The 13563-nt window shown below is 34.4% G+C and overlaps 1 protein-coding gene across 14 annotated transcripts in view; it reads left to right on the top strand.

The window, feature by feature from the left end:
- LOC127869544 (hematopoietic lineage cell-specific protein-like) overlaps positions 1-13563 on the top strand; it is a 122770-nt gene that overhangs the window by 42194 nt on the left and 67013 nt on the right. The window lies entirely within an intron of this gene.

Raw genomic sequence — 13563 nt, 5'->3', positions numbered from 1 at the left:
CTGATGAATCCATCGTTATTTTCATCGTAAGTGTTAAAGCTGTATCGGATGAAATTTCAACAAATCTTACGAACCTTGGCATTCGTTTTATTGTGAAACAACTGGATTTTAATAAGTCTTTAATTTCTAACACAAAGTCATCTGTTGCATTTCAAATGAAAGACAGTGAAGTAGAATTGATTCGGACATGCATTTCGAATAATGCAGATCTTTTAATGGCGAAACATAAGTATTTGAGTATTGTAGAAGGCTGCTGCCATAAACGTGAGTGCGGCGTCGCTATTGATTCAAGCGCATGCAAATATGAACCAAGACTGGCTCTTTATGTACTTGCAAAGGGATATATACCAATTGATGAAGATCCTTTTGAAAGATCATATGATGGTATACAAGTTGAAGTTAGAGAAGGGGTTTTCGTCCCATTTGTAAAGACATCCAATGAGTATCATGATCATGTACGTATGGGGTGTGCGATTCAGCGTTATTTGAAAGGTACTCTTGGTTTGTTTATTGAGCACAATATATACGGTCTTTGCGGCTTGACGTGTGCTCATGCTATGCTGTCAAAGGAAGAACATGAAAGATGTAAGCAAACCAATGGACGCATTTACTCTGAGTTATTGTTAAATGATTGTGAAGTTTACCAACCAGAACATCCGCACGGACTGGGAAGCCTTGTGGAGGCAATATACAAAGAAGGCAACTGTTTTCAAACAGGAATTGACATCGCCCTTGTGAAAATTAAACAACGTCATCCAATCGATGGCAAATTTCCAGGCAGTAAAGACGGAATCAACAGCGAATCCACAGGTATATATGCTGTTTTATAATGAGTGGATACTTATATCCTTAATTACAATTAATATTCATGTATCCACATATTTCCTATTGCTTTATATTATGTTTTGTTTGATTTTAGAGATCAATTTTGAATTTGCATCAGGAAAAGCACTTACACCAAGTTTAAACAATGGTCGCTGTTGCAAAATTGGGCAATTGTCGGGTTATACGGAAGGCACATTGATCAACAAGGAACAAAACAGTGTCGCTAGAGACGTCCTAGAGGTTCTCGGATATAAATTTGTTATATACAATCAATTAAACGTGAAGTCATCCACACAATTATTTGCAAAACCGGGTGATTCGGGTTCACCCGTGTTCGTCAAAGACGGTGATGGCGAACCGGCATGTATAGGAATTGTCGTTGGAGGAAGAACATGCGATGGCGTTGTTTATGTAACGCCTATTAATACAATTTTACAGGAATTGGGCATTTCACAACTGAAATCTTTCGTTGCTAATCGTTTCGAAAGATTGGAAGCAAAAGTTTATTCAATTGATCAAAAACTCGATTTTTTAATAACGAAACTGACATCAAGCACAGGAACACAGTAAGCTACCGGTATGTTAAATGCATGTTTAATGTTGTATGTATACTTACATTGTATGTTATTATTTGTACGGTATATATCATTCTTTCGGGCTCTAATTCAGTTTTCCCATGGATGTAACGTTGTTATCAATATTGACCAAAAACGTCGATGTTATTGTTTTGGATAGTTACCGGTAAGTATAATTTACAAACATACACAATGGACAATTACATTTCTAACCAAACTTAATCGCGTTTTGTATATCGGGATTTCAAAATCCTTATTGAGTCAGTAATCATTTATGTTGTGATTTAAACATAAATTTGATTTCGTTGATTAAACACGTACGGTTTTAAACGACAAGTAACTTCTGCTGGGCATGCACATAAGTGAGCTTAATATTTATCATTGAAATGCACTTTTTGTAAATTCGAAATTAGAAACTTTCTTGTTCAAGATCGAAATAAGACTCTGTCTTGTTTATTTGGTTTTAGCTGATATTTGGAGTTATTGGGGCAGTGTGAATCGAATTTCCTGCTTGATAATATGATTTGGTTGTGCAAAAAGTGTTAAGATACTTCACAACCGTGCAACGCGTGTCATGACGGACATTGATAAAAATGAGAAGGGTGGAAGTTACGATGTCACTGTCAATGTTTGACTGAAAGGGAAAAATGACGAAGTCATGGTTTTGTCAAAATCAGTTCGTGGAGCAATAGCTACGTCAAATAAAAGCAAGTACGCTGATAAAGCCCCATTAAGAAATTATTTAGCGTGCGCTTAAAAAACACGATTCGAACAACACATGTAATATGGCATGCCTTCGTAGCTTTCAACGCACATAAAATGCTTTCGTTAAGCGAATACTCCATTGGGTCATACGCAATGAGTGGCCCGTATAAATTTGATTATTATTTGAGGGATGCATGTGAACCGCCTGAAAAAGTTGAATTGTTTGCTTTCGAATCGTTTACTCGTGCGGCACATGAAAACATTAGCCTGTTAGCGAGTCTATCAACGCATTTAAACTTGTTGAGGTTTATGATGAGAGCGTCGATACAATTCTATCTGACAGAGTGACTGACATTTTTAGCACGACTATTATATATGAAATATATATAGTGGAGCTATCCTACTCACCCAGGCGTTGGGATGTTTTAAGCTTGCGAACCACCTCAGTTATTTTCTATGTCCCTTCATATATTGTCTTCTTGTTTTGAATAATTCTTTACCAACATGACCCCAATCTATAAACAAGAGCATACAGCTGTATCAAGCATTTTGTAAGAATTATGGCCCTTTTTTCTCTTAGAATAAGCATAGTATTGATAAATCTATGTAAATGTTTGCGCACCACCTCAAACATTTCCTATGTCCCTTGACATATTGCTTTCATATTTTACATACTTCTTTACCAACATGACCCCAATCTATAAACAAGAGCAGACAGCTGTAACGAGCATTTTGTAAGAATTATGGCCCTTTTTCCACTTAGAATATGCATATTATTGATAAATCTATGTTAAAGTTTGTGTACCACCTTTCCACTTAGAATATGCATATTATTGATAAATCTATGTTAAAATTTGTGTACCACCTCCAATTTTTTCTATGTACCTTGTAATATTGCTTTTTAATTTTGCATAGTTCTTGATCAACATGACCCCAATCTATAAACAAGAGCAGACAACTGTATCAAGCATTATGTACGAATTATGTTCCCTTGTTATACATAAAGAATTGAAAATTTGGTTAAGTTTTGTGTTTAGTTTTTTTTTCCTAAAGTATCAAAGCTATTGCTTTCATACTTGCAACACTTACTTACTATCATAAGGGGACTGTGCAGGCAAAGTTATGTAACTCTGACTGGTATTTTGACAGAATTATAGCCCCTTTTATACTTAGATAATTGAACATTTGGTTAAGTTTTGTGTTTTGGTCCATTTTACTCCTAAAGTATCATAGCTAGTGCTTTCAGACTTGGAAAACTCACTAACTATCGTAAGGGGACTGTACAGGGCAAGTTGCATAACTCTGGTTGGCATTTAAACGAACTTATGGCCCTTTTCTGTCTGCGTAACTTTGAATATTTTGTTAAATTTTGTGTTAAGATCCACTTTACTTCTAACGTATCAAGGCTATAGCTTTCAAATTTCAAATACTTTCATACTACCATGAGGGTACTGTACCTGGCAAGTTGAATTTGACCTTGACCTTTGAATGACCTTGATTCTCAATGTCAAATAAATAAATTTTGCCCAAATTGCAATCACTTCTTTATTTTCGATCAGATTTGATTCATACTTCGACAAAACAACACTTACCTGACATACCACAATGGACTCCGCCCAAACCATCCCTCACGCTCCACCCCAGAACCCCCCCCCCCCGACAAAAATAAATAATTTTCTTTTCTTTTTTTTTCTTATTTTTGAAAGATCATCTTATAAATGACCACATCCCCATACCCCCCTCTCCAGCTCCACTCCGCCCCCATCCAAAAATAATATTTGTTTTGAAACATGTAAAAAAAAATAATATTTATTTATTTTATTTTGGAAGGACCGTCCAACCATCTCACCCATGCTATTGCTATCAAACTTAAAATACAATATTATTAGTTTGTTTTATGTCTTTACAAATTTTCAAGAGATTGTGGAAAATATACTTGAACTCAGAATCCTCTATAAAGTACAACTTCTTTAAAACATAAACGATCATTATGTTTCAATTATGGTTATCTTCCTCTTAGAATATAACTATATATCCTTGACCTTATTGAATATGAACAATTTCCCCATGATGGCTTACGTTAAACTGTCAAGAACACGAATAGTCGAGCGCGCTGTCTTCTGACAGCTCTTGTTTTGAAAGGTTTTGACATAAAAGTCAATGAAGGTACAGTTTAAGACGGTATTGCGTAAGGCTAGACCATTGTGTAGCAATTGACCTAGCTTGCATGAACAAACTAATATTGAATGTTATGACGCACAATTAACAAGAAAAGAAGATAATTGCTACTTAAGTCAAAAATGCTTGTGTAGTACTTACTAAGAGTTTTAAAAAGTTGTTGCGATTGAAAAGTAACTCACGGACCTGGCTAACTTTGAAACCTTGGTAAGTTTGGGTTAATTCAGGATTAGTAACCGTCAAGGTAACTTGATTGTAAAAACACGATATACCGCAAAGTTATCAAACCTGGAAATGGCATTTAACCGCCGGTAACTTTAACCAAACAAATCCCATAATTCTCTTTATAATGACGTATATTTCGCGCCAAGTGTCAAACTACGATTTTGTAAACAATCAAAATGGGTCAGGTCAGGTAGAAGCGAACCAATATGGTAAAGAACCTTTCAATTCAATAATATATTGTTTTCACCAATGAAACAATACATACATTATTTATGTTAAAAACAATGTGCTAAAAACGAAATATAAATAATAAAGCTAGTTGTACATTTCTGCGGTTTAAATACTAATTCTTATGTAAACAATCAACAATCGTTAGTATTTATTCAGTAAGTATTAAACAAAATTATTATCTTCAACATATTGTAATGAATAGCGACATGTGTTACGTTTATCCAATTCACTTGTAAATTACTCTTAAAAATAAATAAAGTGTACATTTCAACTATGAGTTCATCAAGTTATTAAAAGTGTTTACAAACATATAAAAGGGCATGAAAGAGTTCACGGATGAGTGGATGGTCCGTTCATCCCGGAGATGTTCAACATCAACAGAGACGTATCTACGTCTCTGACATCAACTAGAGAAAAAGTTTGAATGATGACGGGATTTGCATCATTAAGTGTAATCCCTAGAGCTTCAAACTGCGAGAGAGCGCTTGCATGGACGCCTATTGTTCGTGTTGTTGAAACTGATGTTACATATACATGGTCATCGTATTATGCTTATTCTTCTAATTTGGGTTTAAGTTTCGGTTTAATGGCTGCATTATAAAATAACCTATTTATGCGAAATTACGATTTTAACACATTCAAATCACAACGTTGAGTATGATTGAGTTAAGATTAATTCCGAAAATCAGTCTGTCTCTAGTCCATTTTTTTCCGAATTTCAATTAAAAAAAATGCGAGCCTTTTTGTCGTTTTAATATAAACGAGACTAGTTTCACACATCGACATATTTGAATCGTCCATTTATCACAATGTCCTTCTTTCATGCAATGCATTGTTTTTTATCATTACCAAAGCCATAAAAATATCGCATAACTCATAAAATCATCTGCAGAAGTTGCTTTCCGATTTAATTCGTGTTAGAGATGTGTCAAGTATATGATGGTAAAAATAGCTCCATGCAGGAATTTGGAATGTCCCAATTTGTACACATTTAGTATACGCTCATTTGTCTGTTGTGTTATGGAATGTGTACGATTCTTTGTTTATGTATCTTTATATATTAAATTATTTTAAATTCTTGTGTCTTGTACAATTAAAGCATTTCGTATTGACAAATAAAACATTGTGCAAGTTTATACATGTTTTATGCTGAAATCTGCAAATTTAACCGAATTTAACAACGGCTATTATTTGATAAACTGATCCGGTTCATTTGAACAGCAGTAATGTATAGTAAATGACTTAGTCAAATGACTAAGTCGAAACCACATCTGCTTCATACTTTGCATGCATGGCCATCGTGGTACCAGCTTCTTCCTGGTTCTTATTGAGTTCTGTTAGAACGAAACAACCATATATTTTTACTTGAATACAGGTTGCATTTCTTCCACCGTTAAAATATAGAGTTTGATTGGTTTTCAGTTCGTTGTTAGCGTGTTCCATCAAGTTACCAGTATAGTAATCTATTAGCCGTTTCGTGTGTGCATCGCTTTTTGACGATGCTGGAAAAACTACAACGGGCAAGGCATGGTCAGGGGTGATAACCCCAAAAAAGGGTTAGGGTAAGGGTTAGGGTTAGGGGTCGGGTTAGGGTTGGGTTTAGGCTAACCCAAACCCTAACCCGACCCCTAACACTAACCCTTACCCTAACCCTCTAACCCCCCTTGCGCAATACCATACCATGCCTCGCCCGTTGTTGTTTTCCGCCTCCCTGCTGGAACAGCGTCGTCTAAGGTTTGATAACCAGTAAAAAAAATCTTCACAATGGGGACCTATGTAAAAGACCGAGCCAGTCCGATTGAGATAACTCGATTTTTCAGTTACTTCCCTTGGCATTCGCCACTGCGTAGGAGATTGCTCGTTGATTTTCCTTGATAACATTCTCCTAGCAGAGTTGTCGTTCGTGTTGATAAAGGTAAATATTAATGGAACAGCATATCCTGGGGAAACAGATTCAATAAGTGTATCAGAACGTTAATTTAAAATTAGTAATTTTACATCCATTTTATTTTTATGGACCAATGAAACAACTATATATTTTCTCTATTTTGTTTGATATTTGTTCTCGATTTAGTAAATAAATTGCGAATAAAAACATGTAATATTAACTTTTTACGTGATCACAAAACTAAAGAATGCGAACAATTTCGAACCTGCAAATTGTAAACGCTGCACTGCTATGATATATATAGATGTAACAACATTTCCATGCGTAATTGTCCGTCCCGCTAGCGCAGTGGTAAGGATGTTCGCTTTTTCACCTTTACGACACCGGTTCGATTCCCGCTCCCGGCGCAATGTTATATTTTGTCTGTTTTGTGGTCACCATTCCGGACAGGTGTTTTTTTTTCCGGATAATCTCATCCCTCCCCCGCAGCATTTGACCATACAAAAAATTATAAAGTATTTCAGTACAAAACAAATAGCTGGAAATTGCAGCTTTTATTCAAAATTCGTCCCAACTGTCGTCAATCTAATCTAATTAGGTAGGAGTGCTGGACACACTCCGGGTCCCAACATTATGCAGCCTCAGCGCGGAGGTAACTCATTACCTTGGAAAAACACAAATACACAGACTGGGTGCAGCCTAGGCGCGTATAGACTCAAACAAGGCAACAAACTCAAGTGCGGGCACAATCATTTAAAATTTACATATTGAATACGATATTCTAACAGAAATTACACAACCACCTAAGTGTACATACCATGTTTGATATTTCGTTCGATTGTTAGATTTCAGCATATACATGTATAAGGTCATTTCGCTATTAGTTAACTTATCCATATGTTCGTGGGCGAACTCGGAGAGTCAAGTGCTCATACGATTGAGCTCACATGGTCCGGCTATGTGCTCATACCTACTTTCGAGAATCATCATGAAGGTATTGCCATACTTAATGAACAAGAATGTGACCCTCCTCCCAGTTTCGATCAATGGGTCAAGTTACCCACGGGTACTACTTCCTCGTACCCCTAAACTTTTTTTCGTACCAAAAATGTTTCGTACGCAAAAAAAAATTTTATCCAAATTTTTTTTCGTACCCAAAATTTTCGTACCCAAATTTTTAATCGTACCCAAATGTTCGTATCAACATACACAATTGTGGTGATAAAAATAAACTTAAATTGATGTTTTATATCCATCCTCTTCAAAAGCATCGTCACACCAGCACTGTCAGTACTTTGATTAAGAACAGCTTCCAGTCTTTTGGAACTTGTAGTTCACCACGAACATGAATATTACTTGTATCATTGTTGTTTGTGTCTCCTCTTTTGTGTCTGGTTTCTGCTTTTAGACTATAAGCATTGTATTTGTCAAGTATAATCTGAATGGCCGTCACTGTATTTGATATATCACGAGCCTTACCCATGACGTACAATAAGTTTCACGATGTCAATTCACTAAAAGTGGCTAGCTCACTGTTGACTGTCAATATTTGTACAAGCTATGCCATCAAATATCACAACGTCAGCATCTTCTGTCATCAATGATGACACTTGCTGCAATACTGTTTCCAGCGACTGCAACTACAAGCTTCCCACCTTGAGTCTTCGGAAGAAAATTTTCGAGTACGATGTCCCAAAATGAAGTCAATCTTAGAGTTTAAATGGCTCACTTTGCAGCTGATGTAAGGAACAGCCAAAGATCAGGATAGGACTTTGAATAGCCGAGAGCAGGCATATCTTCTATCAGGTGACGACTATTTAATTCATTAAATAGATGAAAACCGAGACCAAGATGATTCGAGGTCACTAAAGTTGAAGTGTCACACGCTATTGCCAAGCATTTTGATGTGTCATTTTAACGCTTTCTATCCGAAAACCGACATACTGCTTTATAAAGTAGAAGATCAACGAATTCCTTATGTGCAAAAATGTTAGTTTCTTCTGGAGAATAGTATTAATTGTCAAGTTTTGAGTTTTTTTTCCATAATTCTTTGACGCAGTATGCCAACTGCTTTTTGTACGATTGACTCATCTGTTTCTGTTTCTGGAATTAATTCATAATTACAGCCATTGTAGTCTTGAATTTCTTTTTGTATGCCCCCTTTCGAAGAAAAGGGGGTTTATAGTTTTCGCACTGTCCGTCAGTCTATCTGTCAGTCTGTCACACTTTTCGTGTCCGCTCTCTAATTCAAATAGTTTTCATCCGATCTTTACCAAACTTGGTCAGAAGTTGTATCTAGACAATCTCTAGGTGAAGTTCGAATATGGGTAATGCCGGGTCAAAAACTAGTACTCGGGGTTACTTAGTGCATTTCAATAATCACTTTTCGTGTCCGCTCTCTAATTCAAATAGTTTTCATCCGATCTTTACCAAACTTGGTCAGAAGTTGTATCTAGAAAATATCTAGGTCAAGTTCGAATATGAGTCATGCCGGGTCAAAAACTAGGTCATGGGGTCACTTAGTGCATTTCAATAACTTCTATCAAAGCGTGTATTGGGGGCATATGTCATCCTATGGAGACAGCTCTTGTTCAATTTGCTTTGCTTTTCGTATGGCTTCACTGATGGTCTTATGTGAAGACCAAAGATCAGCTTTACCATGATGGTGAACGAAAGATATCTCAGGCCAGATTGAATTACCCTTGTAAGATTGTGCACTTGTGCAACCTTCATTATGGACTAATTGAACGAACCTCACAGTCTCTTAAAAGTGGACAAAAATGAACCTTCGACCGTATTTTTGTGCTCACACGATTTTTTAGCTTCTTTGCTAAACTCACATATTTCTTGTTCAGTTTTGGCAGGTGGGACACATCTTTAGGTGGTGTGTAACCAGCATAGGCATACACATTTTGTTTTTAGTAATTTGTAAGGCAACCTTTTTTCCTGTGATACCGTGCATTTACCGCTATCAGATCTCCGTTTGCTACAGTGGTCAATCGACTGATTATAGTTGTGTCATTTGATTGCAATGCAATGTCTAACAATCTTTTATATATAGAGTTAGCCTGGTCCACTGAATATACAGTTTTAACTAAAGCCCAGTTTCTGTTATAAACCCTTGATGTGTTATTTGATTAGAATTACAGTTTTCACCACAAATAAAACATGGTGTGTTCCAGTCAATGTTGTCCCTTGATGATATGGTCTTCCAATGTATCGCATCGATATTCTCCTGGTTTTGCATTGTGACGTCAACCACTACGCTGTCTGAAATTGCAATTATCTTAAATGATATAGACCGTTCCATAGTTTAGTCATTACATAATTATCTCCCCTGAATTCTCTCCGCGTCCGCCATTACACTGCTGCTTAACAATCGGTAACATATATAAGAGAGCACCGATTATTCAACGGATGAATTTCTTTCTAAATTCTAAGGCCGTCATTACATTGTCTTGGTTGTCTTGGAAAACTAACACATTGACACATTAAAAAAAGCATTTAATTAAATTAAATGCATTTTTTTCCATTTGATTATTTGCATCAATCTTTAAATCGTGTATGCCTTTGCATTCTAGTGTTTAATTGCCCCTTTGTTCTGCATAATCCGATTATATCGTTTTGACCAGATATTATCCAGACTTAACTAACCACATGGTGTCATAAACCACACTGGGTGGCAGATGACAGTCTGGTCATTAAACACAATTGATGATGCCACCATGTCTCATCTTCCTGGTCGTATTGAGCAGTCATTTGGTAAAATAATTTACCTCCGACATACTTAACAGTTGCGTAAATTAGATATGTTACATATTTTACAAATTAAAAGTTATGTCCAATATAGAATATCAGAAATTGTACACCGTAAAGATACTAGCCCGTTTTATTTATGAAAAAATAAAGTATTTATAAAAAATATAAAAATAAAACATTTAACGTATTTAGCGGGTATCGGTTAATTAAAACTACGTCATTCCGTATGAAGATTTGATGTTACGGCAATGCACGAACGATATCATAAAAACAAGAAATTACATTTGACACCAAACAGAGGTAACAAATATTTTAAAATATATATATGTATATAAATATATGTGTGTTAAAATGTTCGATATGTGTCACTCATACTCACTAGTAACGAGTTTTCAATATACATGAGTGCACAGTTCAATTTGCATCATATGAAGTTGTGTTTTTTCAGTTGTATGTTAATATTCCTCAATAGCGTCATTCTTTGTACAAAACCCATCAAATTAAAATTACATGTAAATACTGTCATGTCCTTTGCTTTTAATATGGCTTTGTAGTATGTTTATTTTCAAAGCACTCCTAACACTTTCTAACACTCATTTATTTATCACACTAGCGTACTCATGCCATTGATAATTTTATTTTTATAATTAGATGTATTACTATTGTAATTAATTGAAGCTTTTCTGCAAAAAAATACTACGGCTTATGCATAGAGCTCTTTGTTGTGTCAAATTGTCGGCCTTTCAGTCTTCAGATAATCTTTAATTTGATGCTTATGCCGCGTTTTGAAAGTTGCAAATAAATGTATTAATAAATTCGTTTGGCGCTTAATAATATGTTTTTGAAATATTATTTAGGTGTTGGGTTTTTTTCGGAGTTTTTTTGTGTGTGGATTAATTGACTAAACATTTGGTGTCGTTATCCATATGTTTTGCGTTACTTCAAAGACCTATAAAATACATTTTTTAGTATTTAAGCTTTATAGCTGTTAAATGATTCAAAGATGAAAATATAGATATATCACATAGATCGCATTCTCTTCATCTTCCGAAAAATCATATAAAAGGTCGTCAAGATCAATATCACTCTCTCATGATAAAAAAGCTCGTTTTTTAACGTGACAAAATTCCATCAAAAAAAATATATAAATCCAAACCACAATTTTTTATCTCTGATATCAGTTAGAACAAGAAAAATAATGGAAGGCGTATCAAAAATATCATACTTAATATAATATGTTATGATTTTGGAATGTAGATTTTTACCAAATGAGACCAATTACATACAATTAGCGATAATTAATTGCGCGAGAATCTTTTATAAGTATTAATTAAAATATAATATGCTTTATGTTGCGGCTATTAAAATCAACACAACAATACATGCGTGAATTGTTTGTGAAACGTTAAAAGTAACAAGTCTAATCAAAGACATAGTATGAGCGACTGAACCGGCAAATTTTCGCCGATGATTACCACTCGATTACAGATAAAAAACAAATACACGAAAGCATTTTAAACATTTTATTTGTTTTAATCAAATGTCAACTTCAAACAATCATTTAAACAACAAAAATGTGATAATCGCCTCACATTAATTCATTAAGTAATTTATTTATCAGACAACGGTGAAGCGGGTATTCTCTACGTCTTTGACTTTTGGAATCGCAGATTCAGACAAGTTAGCAGCAGTGTAATGGCGGACAGTCACGTGACTGACAATATGGCGGCGGTCAATTTATCGATTATGGAACGGTCTATATGTTGAATATACACTTTTTAAATTAAATAAACAAATATAATAGCTTAAAAATCGCCAAGTAATAAAGACAAACACTTAATCTGGTTGTTTATCAAACATTATTTATATGATTTAGTATATAAAATGGCGATAAAACAACTAACATAATTGCAATATATTTGAAAGCAAAAACAGTTTTGTAAACATAATTTCTGAGCTTGCCCAAGTATTTTTTTTTAAATAATGCTTATATATAGATTCTTACTGTACTCATACACACAAAAAATCAAACAGTTTATCAATATGTGTGGATGTCATTGTTATACCTCTCCATATATTCTGAAATTTCTGTCATCACATTGGTTTCATTATTTGTTCTTAATCATATAAAAACTATATGGAAGCCTTCATGTTATCTATATGCACACGTTGTCATTGCCTGTAAGGAAAATATTTTATTAAAAACGATAAACAGCTTCTATATAAAAGCACATTCAAAGAATAACGACTATTTTCAGTGACATATTATTGTATCCTGGTAACTAGTATCTTTCCGACTACTACTCAAGTTTCTTAATAAAATCGATGTGAAACTTGATGAATAGTTATTATTTGCATGTATGGCTTTTGCTTTAAGGAAAAAATACATTTTTCTTTTAAAGACATGTTTGTTTTAAAACATTCGTATAATACGCCTTTCCTTTGTCATAATGTTTCATGCCTCATCAAACATAAATGGCATTGGAGTGCTCTTACATCAAAACACTAATTAAATTTTCATCTTAATTAAACCACAAATTTAAATAATTACAATATGAATCACTTGTATAATTGAATGATACATACCGAAATAGTTGCCTTTCATCCAAACATCGATAAACAGATAGGTACAGGCTGTAAAAACACTTGACCTTCAAATTCTGCAGACGAAAAGTCATGGCATATTTATATCAAAGGGGAGTAATAGGGCAAAACAGTTATTGGTTAGATAATTGATTTTAAGCTATTAAGATAATACCATTATTTTATTTTAATAATTTAAGAATAAAATTATTTTATTTTTATAATTTTAGATGATTTTGTTGTTCAATGCGGTTCGTTTTTAAAAGTGTTGATGCTGGTTAAAGAGAATAAAGACAATGTTTTATCAAACATAAGAAACGTACCATAGGTCCGTTGATAATTTTCACCTCAACCCAACTCGTTTAACTATAGAAATTAGTGATATCCTTACTAAACTTGAATACGCAAGTTTAATTCTTTGCAATTCCAAGTGTCGTCATTAACATTTGAAGAAATGCTTTAATTTTGGTGAAAGTTATTTCAGATAATAGTATAAATACTGACCCAACACCTTCATTCTAGGAAGATATGTGAAACAATGTCTCAAAAATATAATGTATTACATTTTTACAAACAAAAATTAGATTTAAGAGT

This window comes from Dreissena polymorpha, chromosome 2 (assembly GCF_020536995.1).
Source record: "Dreissena polymorpha isolate Duluth1 chromosome 2, UMN_Dpol_1.0, whole genome shotgun sequence".
Taxonomy (NCBI): Eukaryota; Metazoa; Mollusca; class Bivalvia; order Myida; family Dreissenidae; genus Dreissena; species Dreissena polymorpha.
Note: the sequence above shows the minus strand (reverse complement) of the source record. Positions and strands in the feature narration are given on the sequence as shown.